Genomic DNA, 19,414 nt, shown 5'->3' on the forward strand with positions numbered 1-19,414 from the left:
AAATACTGCTTTTCTTAAATTGATTAGTCTTGGTATGGACTCACATCAGCAGGGCTTTATTAAAGCTCTGTGTACATTAGTTAAATCTTCATAGAGACCAGAACTGCTTCTTTTTGGCTGTTTCTGCAGCATGTTCCCATAAAAAGAATGCATGAGAATGTTAATGTGACAGCCCTTCAAGGCGAAGTCTATTTCATCAGTCAAGAGGAAATCTTTGTGGAATACAACTGGAAGAGATTAATGCATTTTAATTTTACGAGACTTCCATTATGAAAGGAATTTAAATAATTTAATTTGAAAGCTTGTTCTCAAGTGATTTTTTAAAATAGATTTATGTTTGGGGCTTTTTCCTTTTTATGACTGAATGTGGCCTAAAAGAAACCTGAAAATAATTTCCCCATACAGACTTGTTTCTCTTCTTCCCACATGGCAGATTTTATTATTTTCCTCCTGTTTTTTCAATGAAGTCAAAGTAATTATGATGACTTTTATTTAAACTCAGTATCTCAAACCTCTGTGCAGAGTACCTTATGTGTGCCAAAACACTTTTGCTCTGAGAGCAACCAAAACAAGATCATTATTTTTTGTGCTAGTTGGTTGCTATGACTTCTACATGAGAATCACAAAAACAGTGATGTTTACACTGTTTCCATAAATCCAGCACCCACTATCTGTATTGCTTTAGACCAAAGCACATGAGGAAGAGAGGGGCTTGTCTCCCTTACAGACATCTAGAAATACATTTCTCTGGTTTAATGTGATGGCAACAGCAGGATTTCTGATTGTGTTACACTAGTAACACATGTGCAGTGAATAAGAGATAATGTTGTGTTATCAAGCTGTTCTTGTTACTTGAGCTCTGGGTTCAGTCAGAATACTGATAGTCTTTAATGGTGAGATAGTCTTTAATGGTGAATGCTGGAAAAATTGAGATTATTCATACCAATTTAGTCTCTTACAGCTTTGTGCATCACTGTCTGAAATTCTGGTTCGATACTGCACCATGTTCAGCAGCAATACTGATCTTTTCCCTCTTTTACTTATAGTCTTTATTTTCCTCTCCTCTCCTCTCCTCTCCTCTCCTCTCCTCTCCTCTCCTCTCCTCTCCTCTCCTCTCCTCTCCTCTCCTCTCCTCTCCTCTCCTCTCCTCTCCTCTCCTCTCCTCTCCTCTCCTCTCCTCTCCTCTCCTCTCCTCTCCTCTCCTCTCCTCTCCTCTCCTCTCCTCTCCTCTCCTCTCCTCTCCTCTCCTCTCCTCTCCTCTCCTCTCCTCTCCTCTCCTCTCCTCTCCTCTCCTCTCCTCATTATTGTTACTCAGGTCTCTATTTTTCCAAATAAAGTGTCTAGCAGTCTTAAACTGGAGGTGAGTGTTCAATCCCATTTTTCTTTCAATTTTAATACTTTGATGCTATAGAATCCTTAGTTCCTGAGACTGCACCTCTTCTGTTAAATTCCAGTCAAGAAAATATTGAAAGATGTGACAGTCCATCATAGAAGGGAGGTTCTTCACTTACTGACTACTTGAAATGGACATCATACCAATCACTTTCTCACTATACAGAGAATAGAGATTAAGCTTTGGGTAATACAAAACTCTGAAAATTAGAGGTATAAAGAATGAGTTGGGGTTAAAAAGTTTCTTGTAATTCTTGTATAGTTTCTTGTCATTCTTGTATAATCCTAACTTTTCTCAAGAAAGACGTTGTTTTAGAGATTAAGACAGATGAGACAGCTCTTCAATTTTTTTAATGCATTCAGTACATGCCACACTGATAGATCCATGAGAACAATGTAAACAGTATTGGAGTTTATCAATAATTCTAACACACTTCAGACCTGAGGACCCAGGAGTGTGGCACTGCACTTTTGAATAACATTCAGTAAGAGCTGCATTTGTAATTTGAAATTTTCTCCATTACATCTTACTTCAATTTAATAATTTTATACATTTCTGTAGTGTGCCATAGAATGACAGGAAAATGTGATAATCCATCAAGTCTGTTCCAAGTCTCTCAATTACCCAATATTGTTGTTATTATTGAAATCTGCATAAATTCATCTTGCAGAATAAATCTGCAATATTCAATAAAGTCCTCAAAATTGCTTCTGGTCTATAATGGTCTGAAATAAACTTGGCAATCTCTTCCCTTAAGTCAAGATTTGAAAAATGCACGTCATTAAAACGAATGGTTGTGAACTATTTATGTCCTGAAGGAGTTCTTTTTGAAACAATGACAGCTCTTATACTCAGATCCAGGACCATGGATTTTGGGTTTAGAATGTTTAGAATGTTTTAACCTTAATCTCTCCCATTAGGTTTCCAGTGAAAATATTCTGTGCCAGAAGAGAAATTATGCTGTGCAAATGGCTCAGATGTACACAGGGGTACACAGAATGATGGCTACAGCTGATCAGGTATGGCACCCAAACTCCTCAAGCCAAGACTTTTACCAGAGGACCTCATGGCTTGCAAAGGGCAAGAAAGAAGTCAGTATGTTGTTGACTTGGCCTCTAATATCCATTACTGGAGAAGCAGGTGTAAGACAATGAAGGTAATTCATTGTAAAAGACAATGAAGGTAATTTTGACAGAAAACCCATGAAAACTTAGCCAGTTAAGTGACAATTTGTAAAACTTGAAAAAGTGGAATTGCACAAAAATGAACAGGTTCTGGCAATCTCTTTTTTGTACAACTCCTACATTTATGATTTTAGGTGGCCTTATGCTCTCTTTGCTTGGCAATTAGAACCACAGGAGGAGAAAATACTACTTAATGTCTTAGCTCCTTCCAGCACAGCTCCTAACACCCAGCTGTGACATTCAAGGACATCACTGTTCACTGCAGACTTAAAGAAAAAGAGTAATGAAGAATGGAAGAAAACTTCATTCCCTCTTGTATCATATCCCATTTTATTCTGGATTCTTTAAATTTACTTTTCTTCCTTATGTCTATGTCTCTTCTTGCACCTATGCACAAGAATCCCAGAAACAGGAAAAAAACAGAAGACAAAGAAGAAAAAATTAAGAGTTTTCTGCCAATACTGCTGCAGAAACACGGTCTACAGGAGGGAAAGTAAAAATAATGCTGGCAAAGGAATGTATTGGTAGAGGAATCTTCCTGAACAGAACCAAACCGTTCTTTTAGTTCAGACTAAAACACTTTTACCTGTAAAACTGACAGCTCTCCAGCCTAGGTTTATGGAATTCAAAAATCAAAAGGTTTAAAGGACAAATAGAGGACATTTTTTCCTTGTAGTTATTTCTCCCTCACTGAAAAAATGATGATTCCTTTCTGTCTGAATAAACTGTGGTACTTGAAGATTTGCAGAACTTCTGCTAAAAGCACTTTTCCAAATGCAGGCCAACATCAAGGCATCATGGTTTTGAATTAGTTACAGTAACAAAGAGTTTCTGAACATGACTCTGTTATGCTGTTTTCCAGATGGGATGGAGTTCTGTGAAATCTCTGTTCTTTTTGTGCCGCTAATCTTGCCTCATGACTCAGAAGCTGAAAGCCCTAAATAGTGTTGATAATCCTCTGCAGTCTCTTTTCAGTCTTAGCAATGCCTTTCCTCTAATGAAACACGTTATATGCTTTGCAGGAGAGATCCCGTGATTATTTTTGATACTAAGCCTTCAGTCCATGCTTACTGGCATTGCAAGGCATTTCCATCATAGAAAAGGATTTGCACATCCAGACTTGGCATACATCAGAGGAACTGTATATAATAAAAAATATAATTTTCAAAATCTACAGAATAATAAAATATAATTTTCAGAATCCAAAGAATATTTTTCATGCAAACCTAGCTGGTTTCTCTGTGAAGAGTGTAAGGAATTCACAGCTGGATCACAGACCTACCTTTAGGTATCTACATGGGACTATGCAAATAGATAACTAAGCTGCCCCTATAGCTAGCAAAGAGCTTCCTTAACACAGAGGGTTACTGATGCCAAAGGACAAGCAGGATATCTGTAAGTAACTGGCAGATGGGACATGAGCAGGATCTTAAGGAGACACAAGCCTCAGAGGCAGCAATTAAAGGCTGGGCAGCATATCTGCACTGACTGAACTGATTTCAGTGAGACCACAGGAATGTCTGATATACAGGCACCTACCTTACCTAAATTGACTTATTTCTAAACTGATTCTCACCCCAATTCTCCTTTAGCTCTGTTCAACCATTTTATTGCCATTTCAAAAGGTGTCTAGCTGCTGCTGAAGCAGGGCATGGATCATGCTGGTGCTCTGTCAGCCAGCTCTTTGCAGGTGTCTTAGGTGCCCTGAACGTATTTCAGACAGTGCATCACAAGAAAGGCAAGTCCATCCTCTGTATCCCTGGCAGAGCTTGTGTGCTGTGTGGTCCATTGGCATTGCTCTAACATCTGCAGAAGATAAAAATTAGGCTCATACAGAGATTAATTAAGCAAACCCTCAGCTTTGTGTGTGTTAGTTAAAAATTAAATTTGCAATCATGTACATATAGTGTTATGCATTATAGTACAAAACAGCTCTTCTCATTAATACACTGAAAGGAAATTATCTTTTGTGCTTTTTCTATGTGACTGTGATCTTTAGATCCCAATGAAGAAGGCAGAATCTTCCTATGGTCCTATTGAAGTGTGTCAGAAATAGCTGTTCTCTACATTTTGATAAGAGCCATGAAAAAACCCCACACTAAAATTGTGCAAATGCACACAAACTTGCATGTGTGCACCCACACAAACACATAAGTGCCATCCAGCTGGGGATGGATTGAACTTCATTTTATTTCCCTAATTTAATTAAATTTTCATTTGTATCTTCTCTTTTGTGACTCAAGTTTTGTAGAAGTGCAACTGTGTAAACAACAACCGGTGACAGAAGGAGCTTTAATGACACATGTTGAAAAGCAGCACACACTTTTAAAGACGTGTTAGAGCAGGGAATTTCTTTTCTCTTCATTTTCTCTGCAGCAATACTAAAGGAAAAAATCTGTTATTTTCTAGAAACTCACAGTAAGAATAATTTTCTTCTTTACCCTTTTTTTATTATTAGAGATTAAGGCAACAAAAACATTAACTTTCTGCACTAGCTGAAGAGATGCTCATAAAAAGTCTAAATATCTATTGACCCTACAGTCTCAATTGCAAATAGCCTGTACATAATAGAATTGCACTATAAACCTATTTTTGTTATGAAAACTCTCTTAATGGATGTATAAATTATTTATATTAGCAGTTACAGTTCAGGATAATGAAGGGTCATATCTTCAGTAGTGCTAAAGGTGGACTAAGTGGAAACATTTATTTGGTTCCATAAAACACACATTCGAATTATGTCTGTGAGGTTACATTATCCATAGCACTCTGAACTTTATTAAAGTTATGGAATAAGTTCAGCCCTATGAACTTGAACTGGATGGAGTCTTATAAATAGGAGTTGTGTAAGATCTGGAAGGAACCTAAGGAAGAAAAGTATCATACAAGAAAGTTGGATACCCCTCTCCATTGGAGGGACATTCAGGTAAGGTAGCAGTTTTAGGGCTTGGTGTCGTGTAGTTGTCTGGCTTTACTCTTACAAAGACAGGTTGCTAAGAGGAGTGACTGAATTTCTGTCTGGAGGTGCCCCACAGATGCCTTGCTTTGGTGCAGACATTGTCATTGCAAGGCATGCTGACTTCAAGGGTGTCAGAGCAACACGACATTTAAGGAACAGCAACAAACCCAGAAGGACTATCAAATCCATATTTAGTCTGAATGGCTGGGGCACCTTTTAGTGAGCCCCTGAGACCTGGTGTCCTCTTTATCATCCCTGTAGGGATCCCAGCTGGTGTGTGGACTCTAAAAAGCCATGACTATTTTGTTTCTAGCCACCTTCCAGCTGAATGAGAGATAGGGCTTAGGCAGGGTTTTGCTGCTTCTTGAGCCTGGTCCTTATGGATCAGACCAGTGATCTCCCAACTGTCCCTGGGGCTTTTGCACTTTTGCAAGAATAACCAAGAAATTAAACTTTCCCAAACTACCGGCATGGCATGATTCACAAGCAGATGGGCTCTGTTCTGTAAGATGCCAGATGCCACCAAGGAGCAATGAGCATGTCTTTGTGCAAAGAAGAATCACTGATAATGCCCTATACTTTCTGGGAAGATACATATTTTTAGAATTTCATAAGCACACCCACATTCACTGGGGGGTGTTTGAGTTACAATTTTATAAGAAACGCATGTTTCTACTAATTCCTTTAGAAGTAAACAAGTTACTGCTCCCCTGCTTTTAGAAAATATGGGAAACATGCACAAAATAGAGTTAATTTGCTATATGGGTTATATTGATTCTGCACCATTAACAGACCAGCTTAATTTGGTGAGGGATAAATAGTGTAATTAATTAATGACTGTTTCTGTCCATAAAACTAAACAATTGGTTTCAAACCACTTGAGACTGCAGTGTTTTTGAAGGATCTATGCAGTATTTATGTGTCAGGATGCTGTTTAAACTCCCTATAGTTCAGGACTGCCTAAATCCAAGTCCTGAAGTACAGCCTTATCTCAATTTTTTTGAAAATGTTTCCAAGGTACTTAACCTCAATCTCTCTTGGATGGTGAAAAGTGTCTTGTTTTAACACCTCACCTTTACAGAAAACATATAAGTCAGTCAAAAAAAGGCCCAGACACTGAGACCTCTAGTCCCAGTAGGATCATCCCTGTAAGTGGGGAGCCTACAGGCACAGGCTCCCCCTTTCATTTGTTTTCTTTCTAGCCTCACTCATTTGTTTCTATGTAGAAGTCTGGCTTCATCAAAGACAGAGTGGCCCCATGTCCTGTACTGAGAAAGTGACCATTTCAGGTATTTGCCTGTGATTCTGCTCTAGGCATGAGAAACAGTTCTCTGGCAACGTTTCACAAAAAATGCTGTATTTCTACAGAAAAAAAAGTTCTGGTGTATACAAACCAGACTTTTCCAGAAAAAAAAAAAAAAATCAAAACAAAAGGTTTTCTAAAAGATTTTAATCTCACTCTTATAGCAATATTGTACAACTTTTAAAGCTGGAGGCCAAATGCCTGCCACAGTAGGGTTTATATCTCAGGATATGCACTAGCTCCTTGTCCAGTGTAGTCCTGGAAATCAGATTTCCCACGGTTATATTTGAGACTGCTCCTGCCTTGCAGACCACGCTCATTTTTAGCTCTTTGTTCCAAAATTTATTTTTTCTTAATTTCACTCTATTACTTAATTTGTAATCATTACCCAGGTTCATAGCTAATGGTTAGAATGTGTATGCAATATCACACTGATAAGATTGACAGTATTAGGGCACATTACTCCTTTATGCATATCTTCATCTAGCCTTTGTGAAAATTAATTTATGGCTGACTGGGGATGTCAGGCCCTGCCGCAAAGCCACACAGCTACATCATGTTCTGACTCCTAGCCCACTTGACTCATTAAAGCATTTAAAAACTTGGCATTAAACTGTACTGGAGCTGTGAATTGTTCTGTTGTAGCAAAACAATTTTTCTGTCAATTCTGTTGGTTTTTAAATCAGGCTGCTCTGATCAGACCTTTCACATATAGAGGTACACAGCTGGCTCTGCTGCTTTCAAGTGCATCCAGAAATATGCCCACTGGGCCTTCATGGGGCTGAAGGGAAAATGTTATCTCATGAAACATTTTTACCTTCTGAGGTAAGATATTTCAGCTGGTAGTGATAGCTCTGTAGAAACAAGAGAGCTAAAGCATGCTACGTAGATTTTTCACAATATTTATTTAAGCTACAGCTTAAATGTTATGTCCTTTGAGAAAAAAAAATTCAAAAAGGAATGAAAACAGAAAATAATAACTTTTCCTTCCCTGTAAACATTTAAAAGGAAATTGCTGTTCTCTGATGAGAGGAGCTCAACCAATACTTTAGTTACAGCAAATGTTCTTCCACTTTTAACTCTGCACAGATGACAGATGATGCTGGATCTGCTCCCTGCTGCATTAATTGCAGGGTTATGGCTTGAGCACAGCAGCTTTATTTTCTACTGTTGTGGTCACAGCATAGGCTGAGGTTATTTTCCAAGGGAATAGACATATGCATGAGCGTGTATATGTGCACTGGCATGATGTCTATAGTAGGGATGTTAAGGCTGTCTCTTGTACTCCTTAATTTACTAAAATCTCCACTTTAGCTAATGTATTTCAGATACTCAGGACATAATCTTTTTCAGCACTTGGGACCAGGACCTTGTCAGGCAGCTAAATGGTGAATGGAAATGAAAAGAATATTTAAAAACAAAAAGGGAAGGGGGCAAGGGGGAAGTAAAAAATGCCCCTAACATTTCTTGAATAAGATGATCAGCTGCTGTTCATGCTGTGTCCTTATGAAATGTGTGCTGGTTGTTGCATGTATAGCAAGAGACAGGATTCAAGAGTTCAAGAAGAATTTGGACAATACCTTCGGTACATGTTGTGACTCTTGGAAATGGTCCTCTTCAGGGCAGAAATTGGACTTTGATGATCCTAGTGGGTCCCTTCCAACACAGCATATTCTGTGATTCTGTGGTATGTGAGGATTTGCTTACAGATAGTTTAAGTGATATCCCCTGAAGGAGGAGACTCTCATTGTCTGACTCCTACAGGATAAATAGCTTGTTGTGCTGCAATTTGACAGATCCCTCACTCACAGCTCCTTCAATCTACCAGTATGAGAAATGTTCTGAAGCTGAATATGGAAGTGACAGGTAGACATTAATAAACTCACATGTCACTATTTTAGAGAAGCATGACAGTTTACAGACTACTGGCTTTCCACAGGAAGGTCTGTCTTCTTAATAAAGCCAGAAACAGCCTTACCTTTCTCTGATATAGTTTCTCTTCCTTACGGACCTTCCAGGGACAACTATTTTGTCATCTGATATTGCCAACTCTTCTGTTACCTTGGGATGTTTATGACTGGGAGAGGATATTCAGACCTTGGAAAGGAACACACCTTGACTCTGGAGTTTCCAGACTCTCTGGAATCCCAGATTATACACAATAGTATATTTCTTCTTGTTCTTGCAGGTCTCATTTTTGGTGTTTCAGGGCAGATTTAAGAGACTAAGGAGTTTCTTTTTCATGTGGATGACAGATGGGTAGCAGCAAACAGGTTGTAATAGAAGAAAGACATGACAAATGAGGCAGCTAACTTTGTTCTCTACAACTCTCCTTAACATCTAAGAAGCACAGTAATTCAGGGACTGCATGTAATGTAGTTCCTAATACATCAGTAGAGAAAGTACATAATAAAGCTATGGATCTCACTGGAAAGGGGTAATTCTACTTCACAGCAAGTTCTGAAAAAACAAAAGGAATAAAGAGTCAAGATCTCTGTCCTTTTGTTTAATCTTCATTTGCCTATTTATTTGTTACCTCACTAATCGCTTATGCAGTAATAGGACCATTTCAAACAAATTTAACAGAAGATGTAAGGTATCAAAACTGTGGCATTGCATTAGGTTGGTGTGAGTAATGGAAAGAGTCCTTACAGGTTACACAGGCTGATACATCACTTTTCATTTACTTTGAAGGACCAGAGGTCAATTTGCTTTGCACCTACTGCATGCAGCACTTGTATTCATTTAAACCCTTGAAAACATCTTTTGCCTTCTATTTCATCCCAGAGGCAGATGAGAAAAAGGATGCAATTTCATAGCAACCCTGGCTGCACCAATTTGCAGTTCGTGGATCAGCTTGTTTTCTGTGCATTAAAATTTAATTTTTCAGTTTGGAATGCACAAACACATTTAGAACACCACTCTATGTTCCAGGAGTATAAGCACAAGGAAAGCTGAACTGGATGAGATCAGATGTCTAGTTAGGACTATGAATGCTAGTCCTCTTTTTCCAGTAGTGACAAGTGGCAGATGCCTAAAGAACACAGGAAAGGGGCGCAGGATACCATGGTACTGACACTGATACAATGGGAATCCATCTGAGCTCTCTTCCTTCTTCCAAGGGCTAACAGCTCACAGGTGACACTAGAGGGATTTAATATATGAATTTATTTATGCATTTATAATGAATAATGCATTTAGAGTTCTTGATGTATTCCAGTCTTCGCGTTCTTTTTTGTGCTTCTTGGTCTCATATAGAAATTTAGATCCAGGTCTATAAGAGGCCTATAAGGTAACTATGCACCATATAATAAATATATCTTCTCACTTCATTTGAATCTGTCACCTGCTGACTTCAACTAATGCCTCTGAATTCTTGTAGTGAAGGTGATATAATCAACCTGTCCTTAGCTTTCCCAGTCTATGCATTGTTTTCAAGGCTGTTCTTGTATCACATATTGAATGTCCCTCCTCCTGTGGTGTCCTGGTGCTTGAGTCAAAGCAGTTTCATATATTTTGTCACTCTTCATACAATTATTTACTGGTTTGAGATTATTTGGGATTAAATTTACATATTAGGTAAGAAACAAAGACACACCAAGGAAGAAGAATCCTTTTGTCTTCTATGTTCTATCTATTATTCAGTCCTGGCTCAATCTGGAATTTCATTACCTTTATCTTCTTTATCCTCTCCTCTGACTTGATATAGATTACTCATGCCCATATATAAACCAGTATTTCTCACACTAAAGAAGTAATGTTTAACCAAAACATAATTTGGAAAAAAAGCCAAATCACTTCTAGTTCCAAGAAGTTTTGAAGACCTTTTCTTTATTTAGGGAAGGATTTTTTTTTCCTTTTGCAGCAGTCATTATGGCAGAATATTGGCTAACCCAATATTCAGTGTCCTTGAAATTACTTGGAGATGATGGAAGGTTGGGAAAAAGCTTTATACACACATCTGTAGCTAAATGCATAGGCTCATCTATGTTGGTTTTAAATTCCTTTGAATCTTTCAGTCAGCTGCTAGGAAATGATACAATATCACAGCTGTTTGGTCTAGGTGAACTGAACAACTGAAACAGCAAGCTGCACCACTACAACCAGTATATAAAATTCCACTATATAGTTTTTAAACTGCACAGAACAGCTACAGTAATTTTTCAAAACAATTAAAAACCGCTAACAGAAATGTCAATGATGAGCTTTAATTTCACTCATAGTCTGGGCATGAAGAGGTGAAGATTAAATTCTATGGACAGTGGATTGTATTTCTAGTTTATTTTGATGGGAAAACAAGATAGAAGAAACTGCTGATTTGAATTTAAACAAGTACCCAACTGGACATTAACATCTTAGATGTAAAAACTGGCTTACTGAAGAGTAAACCCTTTTTTACAGGGCACATCCTTCCTATTGGTCTCTAAATGACAATTTTATATAGTTCAGCATTGTGCTGTTTCAAAGAAGTACTGTTTAAAGCATAAGAAAATGTTTTGCTTTCAGAATGAGGTACATTTATTTCTACAATGCTTGTAGAGAACAGCAGATTTTTTAATTAATTATTTACAAAGCTTTTATGAGACAGAATTTGCAAGCCTTAAATGGTTAGAAAATACTGTTTACATCCTTCTGATATATTCCTGGGAAATACAGTACAGGCAGAACTATGCAAGTTGTTTTATTTCTCATAATGCCTTTCAGTTCTTGTAACTTTAGGATAAGATAATCAGTGAGAAACTGAAAATATGGTGGTTTTTTGCCTTTTTTGTACAAACACCTTATTTGTACATTTAATGACTGGCAGAATATATCTGGAAGAATGTTGTTGAGAGAAAATAGTGTAATCTTTAGGAAAGAAATGCTGATTTTAAATTCAGGATGGATTGCATCCTGAAAAATTGTACCAGAAGCATTTTTCTCTTGACCCACCTTTACAATCCAGAATGCACAAAGTGAATGCAGCAAGTTATTATTCCCTGTAGTGAGGAGACAGTCTACAAAATACATATCACTATCTGAGTTCCATCTGCACACTCTGCAAATCTCAAAGTCATTTTTCAGAAGCACCAAGGCAGCACTGAGAACATACTCTGACACAAGATAAGGAGTGGTGTCTGCTCATTACCTCTGGACATAGTCATGTGTGTTAAAAAACCAAAAAATGAACAAACAAACACACACACACACACACACACACACACACACACACACAGAGTTGTATTCATATCCATCCAAGTTTCCATTGAAAAATTGATCAATGTTTCATGGAATCATTAAAAAAATTTAAACTGGAAATAACCCTTTCACCCTCTAAACTCCTGGTCAAGGGCAGACTTGTCTCAAAATGCTCATCTAGTTACACTGCCAGAGGAAGGAAATCTTGTCTTATGCAACCTGAAAATGTATCAATTCTATGACTAATAATAATCTAAACACACACAATTTGACAAATAGTGATTCTATAAATCTGAACTTCATGATTAAGTGATAAAAGCTGCTTTTACATGACATTACATATAACTCTTTCCTGAAAGTAAAAACACTTCCCATTCCACTTCTTGTATCTGCATTGCCAGTAAACAGTTCTGAAATGGTTATTCTGGTACAAGCAGGATTTACAGAACTAATTAAGGAAAGATATAGGTGATCCATATGGACTTAAGTGTCCTTGCTTTGCTTGTCATTGGATTTTTCATCGTCCATTCACTGGCAATTCCAGGGCTTATGGTCATTTGTATTTTGCATAAAAGTGTTTCATGAGATCATTAAGAGAAATGCTGGAAGAAAAATAAAAATTATAATTAAAAAACCCCTAGAATTTCCTGAAGTCCATTCCTTACTTATATTTTTGTTTTTATTTTCTTTTTATTTTCTCACACTTTAAGATGTTACCCATGGGGCAGCCATCATAGTTATTTAATAATCTAAAGTTTCTTGATCAGCAAATTTCACCTTTTTTTCATCCAGCATTTAATTTTCATTATTTAATTTATATATTAGTAGGTCCACCTCATGAATCACTGAGAAAACTGAACTCCTCCTTAGAAACACACCTACAGAGATGTTTGTATTTCTTAAATATCAATCGGTTAAATTGATGTTACACTGAACATTAGTCCTTCTTTATAAATTCAACTTTTTTCTTCTATTTTTTTTCCAAGTGGATAAAATCTATTAAGAGGTATTTAAGCAAGGATACTCAATATTTTCTAGGACAGACGTTCACAAATTGGGTAAACCATGAAGTTCATTCAAAGCCTTCTTAGTCCTTCTGAGTTCAATGCAGTTCTCTTGAATCATCATAAGCATAATAAAAATAAAAATTGTCTGCCAACATCCTATCTGCAGGTCTGTGTATCTGCTTTCCACATTTTTCCCCTGTTTTTGGAAAGAATTGGTTTTGACTGCCTACTCATCAAGATGATTAGCAGCACAAAGGAAGCAGTAGCAAACCACCAGCTCTTAACTTTTATTAAGAAAATAAATTACCCTAGGAGGTAGTTTAGCATAAACTGATAGAAAACATCAATCACAGTTTCTTTGGGGAGAACAAAGTGCAGATGAGCGAAACAGTAGAGTATTTTGTGAGGAGGAGAAATGGAGTTTGATAAGATTTGTTTGATGTTTCTAGAATGAGAAGAATCCTGAGTGCAGCTGCAGCCAAGATCTGTGAATTATGTGAGGTTCCTATTCTACTCTTTCTAGAAGGGGAAAAAGAAAGAAAAGAAGAAGAAAAAAGTCAAGGTCTCAAAAAATGCTGAAAAAAATGTTTACACCATAAACCACCATGAATTTTATTTGCAGTCTAGGAGTCCAGTACAGAGACCTGCCACCATCTACATTACTGGTCAGAATAACAGCAAAGAACTAAATAATTCAAATTGCTTCTCTGAGATGCATCTTTGCACGTGCAGTCCATCTGCCTTAATCATCTCACTAGGAGGAAAAAAACTCCTCTTATTTTAAAATTTGTTGTCCCATACATGTAATGAATTTGGTAGCTCTCAGTTCTGACTTATTCCTTGGAGCAGTAAAATGCTGTATTTTCCTTTTCTTTCAAATTGCTGTGAGGACAGCAACTGTATGGGCCAAGAAAATTAGCAGAGCTTGTCTGTTCCCACAGATCAGGGCTGAGTCATGGTGGTGGGACAGTATCTATAAGTTATCTTTGCTGCTCCATTATAGATAAACTGAATTTAATTTTCCAAGTATCACTCTGGCACCTCCTTCTACATCTAAAGTCACACAAGACTTTAGAGATAATGTTATTGCCTCATGATATAAAACTCATTCAGTAGAAAATATCATGTGAGGCATTACACATGATGAAATTTGAATAGATATATTAAAGAGTCTAGTGATTCTTGTGGAAAATTCCTAGCAAGATCCTGCATTGCTTAAGATTTAATTTTATCAGATATGAGACTGTTTCATTTTTCATCTTGCTAGAAAAGCTATTTTAGAAACAGGAAGGTTTTACACTTCAAAACTATGATTCCAACTTTTTAGTTAGATCCTAAATATCCTCCTGGTTTCCTGTTGCTTTTCACAGTGGACTCTGCTCGCCTAGTAGTTTTAAAATTGGGGATTAGAAAGTTGATATTCAAGAAATTGTTCAGAAAATGGCATGCTGGCTTTGAATCTTTTGTTTTATCAACATTTAGGGACAGAAAGAGGAAGGAGAATTTTTTGTAACAGAGAGCAGAAAAATAGATAAAAAGAGAGCAGTAGGAAAAGAAGGCCTTTGTAAGTGCACTATGAATATAGATAGACATACCTCACCTTCCTTTCTTGTCAAATAGAGCAGAATAAGAAATAATTGGCTTACTTTGTATGAGAAAAAAAGACAGTTTCAATAATAAGAAATTCTTGAAAGCCTAAGAATGGTTAGATAATGGAGGCAGCTGCTGAAGGATGCTGAAGAATCAATATTATTGAAAAAGTTCAAAGTAACATTTAACACTTCTATATTTGATGGGTCATCTGAAATCACACTGTCTATGGCCATGTGCGAATTGAATGCTAATAATATCATTAGTTTTCAAATACTAAGGATGGAAATAGTAAAATACAGATGAGCAATGATCTTCCCTCAAGAAAACTCAGAGTGCCCAATTTGTGGTCATTGCCAAGAATCATGACCTAATGCACAGAGCTCCTGACAAAACAGGGAGCATAGAGTAAAATTATTTAAAAGAGGCTGGAATTGAAGGGTCAAACTATAGGGAATAATACATAACAAATGGTTGCATGGGAAACTAAGAATGAGAAAAAGGAGAACAAGACTGTGTTGCTTTATGAGTGGTCGTATTCATCTATGGAAAATTTGGCTTGTCTTTGAACCTTTTTTTTGTTTGCTTTTTTTTCATGATTATGGTGCTTGAGCATAGCTGAGAAGGGCTTTTGCAAACTCTAGAAGTGGTGAATTCTGGAGAAGATAATGACATACTGGTGGGGATAAGTTCCACACAGATGAAATGCAAAATATGAAGTGGGACTTCAGGAGAGATGACAGAAAATAGAAAGCAAAAGGAGTGAGATGTTGAGGACTTTATTCAACCCTCAAATTCCTATGTCAAAAATGCCAAAATGTGTTTGGGGCACAACTGTACCAAAAATGCATTAATCATTAAACAATGTTCTCAATGAACAAGGTGAAGTTCACAGCATTAGGGAGATACTACACAATTGCCAGATGAAGAAGAACTTGAAAAATGCAAGTCTTTCCTAAATGAGATCAGCTGAACTAGAATTCCAGCACAGATTGATCTTCTTATTTTGCACTTGAACAGGAATGTGCTGGGAATTCTGTCAGACTTGCATCATTCTGGGTACAGACTGGATAATTCACATCAGACATTACTTACACAGTCTTCTGAGAGAGCCATGGAAAACACAAAAGAGCAAGAAGAGGAAGGGGAAGGGGGAGGGGGAGGGGAAGGGGAAGGGGAAGGGGAAGTGGAAGGGGAAGGGGGAGGGGAAGAGGAAGAGGAAGAGGAAGAGGAAGAGGAAGAGGAAGAGGAAGAGGAAGAGGAAGAGGAAGAGGAAGGGGAAGGGGAAGGGGAAGGGGAAGGGGAAGAGGAAGAGGAAGAGGAAGAGGAAGAGGAAGAGGAAGAGGAAGAGGAAGAGGAAGAGGAAGAGGAAGAGGAAGAGGAAGAGGAAGAGGAAGAGGAAGAGGAAGGCAGGCCTTTGAACTGAGTCAGGCTTCAGAAAAAACCACTTCCAAATGTTTACAGAGCCTCATATCTCTTCCTTTACCGTTTTTGACTTGTTTGAGTTCTCTGACTTTTCATCCAGGTGCAAAGTCTTGGCATTCCATATTGCTTGTTGTAAAGCTAACAGTCCACATCATCAATTTGGATTTGATCATAATTATTACTGTCATATTTTCTATTTTTCTCAAGGTACAAAACTACTCAATCACTGACCTCTAACTAATCTCTCTTATTTCTTGAAGTTCTATATGAAGATATTCCTTAGCATTTCAGCATTATGACAACCACAATGTGAGGAAAATGCAAATGAAATATTGGGAAAGCAATATTAAAAGAAAGCAAACAAACTCAGAATATTTTTTTTCCACATGCATATTCAAAACACCATTCCAACTTGGCAAATGAGCTCTGCGTGTCCTTAACGCAGAGCCAAGGAAGAGAGGAAGCTGTGCCCTTGCCTTGCATCACCCAGAACACTGTCATCACTGAACTGAGGCACTGAATGCTCCAGGGATTCAGTCATTTCCGCTGCCAGCATCAAAAAGGATTGCTTTTCCATACACTTTATGGGCCAAATCCATTAATTTCTGAGGTCCTTCAAAGTGCTAAGGACTGGCAGGAGCCAGAAGGAGGACATTGGAAGGGTACTTACCCGTTCTATGAGGCAGAGCAAAATTTCTATCATGGCTCTGGCTGGACAGCCTGACAAATTTACTGTTGTGCTGATGGCTGGATTTAGGGCCAGGAAGGAGATTTTTCTTGCATTAGATCAGAAAATATTACCTATGTATTCCCTTCCTCTTCTAAATTGAATGTTGGCTACTTCTGAACATCTGATAATACTGCCTGGTTTTTCTGATGGCATCTCACACTACTCTGCTGTTTCTAAAGGGCAAATAACATTGATCTTCATAGCAAAACATACTTTGTTTGTTGGACTCAGGATAGGATAACTGGCATAAGAATAGTGTCCCATGACAGCTGAAATGATAGATTTGGGTAGTTTCATAGTTTTTTTTGTCCTCTGTGAAAATGTGTCAAAATAATTATTAATTTAAAAATTACTTACAATAAAAATAAGCCATTACTATTTACTTTGAAATTTTGATCTTGCTTTCCCTAATTCTGCTCTCCCATGGCAGTGAGCAGAATGACACTGCTGAGCTCTGGTTTTAGTAAGTGATGAGTAAAATTCTGGTAGTGCAGTGCACAGTTATATGCCCATCCTCTCCTAACCTCTGCAGTTTTGCCACTCCTGATCTGTACAGGTAACTTCACAACCTTGGCACAACACATGCTACAGAATTATTCCCTAATGGGAAATTTTATGGGATGGTGATAATTATCTCATCATTTTCATAAACATTAACTGGATTCCTGCTGTTATGATTTAGAAATTTTTCTATGTTCCTACTGCCCTTCCTGTTATATCTTCAGTGCAGCCCTTTAAATATAAAATAACCTGCTGAAATACATATCGTGATACTGATTTGAAAAGAATGGTACTGATATGACTTTCAATTTTTTGTATCAGAATATAGTACCTCCCATCTGTAAAAAACTTTAAGACAGCAAATATGAAATAATTTCAAATAAGAGCTAATTAAAGGTCAGAAAATATCAGAAATTTGCCTACAAGCAGAGGAAATTAAAAAAATCTAAAATGTATATTTGTCACTGATCACAGATCCACATGTATGCTTGTGAAAGAAAAACAAATCATAAAATAATATGCACATTGTAAGGAATTTAACTTATCACAGCTCAGGCTATTTAACATAATGTAGTTTTTTTTCATGTTTATTTTGTGAAATCACTTGATTTTATCTTATGACTGCTGTCATAAAAACAGCTTTTCCTGATGAATAACATTTGAAACAAAGCCAAAACCTGATCTAGCCCTCGTTTTTCTAGGATTAAGCAAAGAAGGTGTAAGCTCTCAGTACGTTGTAACACTAAATGAAAAATCCCCATTTATCACTGGTAATCACTTTGAAAAGTGACCACCTGAATGAAATAAATAGCTTGTGTGATTGAAGATAGAGCATCATTATGCAAGGACAGGAGAATCAGAGGAGCAGATGCCTTCAATCTTACATAAGAATCAAGACACTGAACATGTCAGAGATGCCAAAGGAAGAGATGGGACAGCCTCATCTAAAACCTCCAAGATGCAGTTAGAGCCATTCAATGATTTAATATCTTCCCTTGGAGGGAGGGAGCTCATTCTGTCCAGATGCTTTTATTCTCCCTCCATTTCACACTAACACAGCCTAACAAATGAAACAAAGGAGATAGTGGGAAGAGGAAGCACTGCACAGTTCTGCATTATAGAGGATGCTGACCACTGAATTGGTGTATGGGAATAATTTCTTTGCCCATATGAAAGCTCTGGCATTAGAAATGAAAAACATTTGGGTAGAAAAGAAACCGAAGGGAAAGAAGCAAGAATAGACATGAAAGGAGGATAGTATGACTTCAGCAAAAAATTTGGCAAAGGTAAATGAAAGGAAGAATAATTTTGAAGTTGACATGTGGTAAAGTTTAGTGAAAGAGAATAGGCACAGCATGTTTCATTAGTAGAAATCTGAATGGGAATTTATATATCTCTGTGCACTACTGACTTTTCAGGTTTCTCTCCTGCCATGAATATCCATTTATGTTTTCCCACTTCACCTGCATTTTCCTCACAATGAATTTCACCATGCCATGACCTTCACAGAACTGTAAATGCTTAATTCTCATTAAAAAACCATGTGTGCTATCATCTGCAGACTTGCCTGCCATGTTATTCATGTCATTTCTCAATATGTTTAGTGAGGTATTAAGGAAGTCCACAGAGAAAGGTGACTCACATAGCACTTGACATGTACCATCTGCCTTTAGGATAGATATTTATCATTATTCATTATGCCTTGTTTCCACCAAGCAACTGTTTTTCAGCATGCATGTCAATACTACTGTCAGTGGCAATATGAGTCTATAAAAAAAATTTCATGAGATGATGCACACAGTAAAACCTCATATATTATACCACCTGGCTTCTGTTTGTCAACAAGTGGTGTCATTCCATTGAGGAAGAAATCCATTTCGACAAGAAAGATATTTTATTTCTTGTTTTCCTGTGTCAGTGAAACGAAGGCCCAAGCAAGACCTTCAGAGATAAAACAGCAATGCTGCAGGAAGAGCCCCGATCTCCTCACTCCTAGCTGAGCTTCCTCAGCACTGGGCTGCTGCAGCTGTGCTTGCTCTCCTCCTGATCTATTAGTCCTGACTCGACAGACTGCCTGCTTTTGGCAGGACATTGTTCCCTTCTTCCATGCACACAGACTCCTTCCACCAAGGCAGTAATTTAAT

At 37.5% G+C, this 19,414-nt stretch overlaps 1 long non-coding RNA gene across 1 annotated transcript in view; it reads left to right on the forward strand.

Annotated features, from left to right (window-relative positions):
- The first annotated feature begins 1,295 nt into the window (after positions 1–1,295).
- LOC116183739 (uncharacterized) overlaps positions 1,296–19,414 on the forward strand; it is a 57,562-nt gene continuing 39,443 nt past the window's right edge. Inside the window, exon 1 of the long non-coding RNA XR_004148425.3 lies at positions 1,296–2,412. This is a non-coding gene — a long non-coding RNA (uncharacterized LOC116183739). The remainder of the gene's footprint in view (positions 2,413–19,414) is intronic.

The sequence above is a fragment of the Lonchura striata genome, chromosome 1 (assembly GCF_050655825.1).
Source record: "Lonchura striata isolate lonStrDom1 chromosome 1, ASM5065582v1, whole genome shotgun sequence".
Lineage (NCBI taxonomy): Eukaryota > Metazoa > Chordata > Aves > Passeriformes > Estrildidae > Lonchura > Lonchura striata.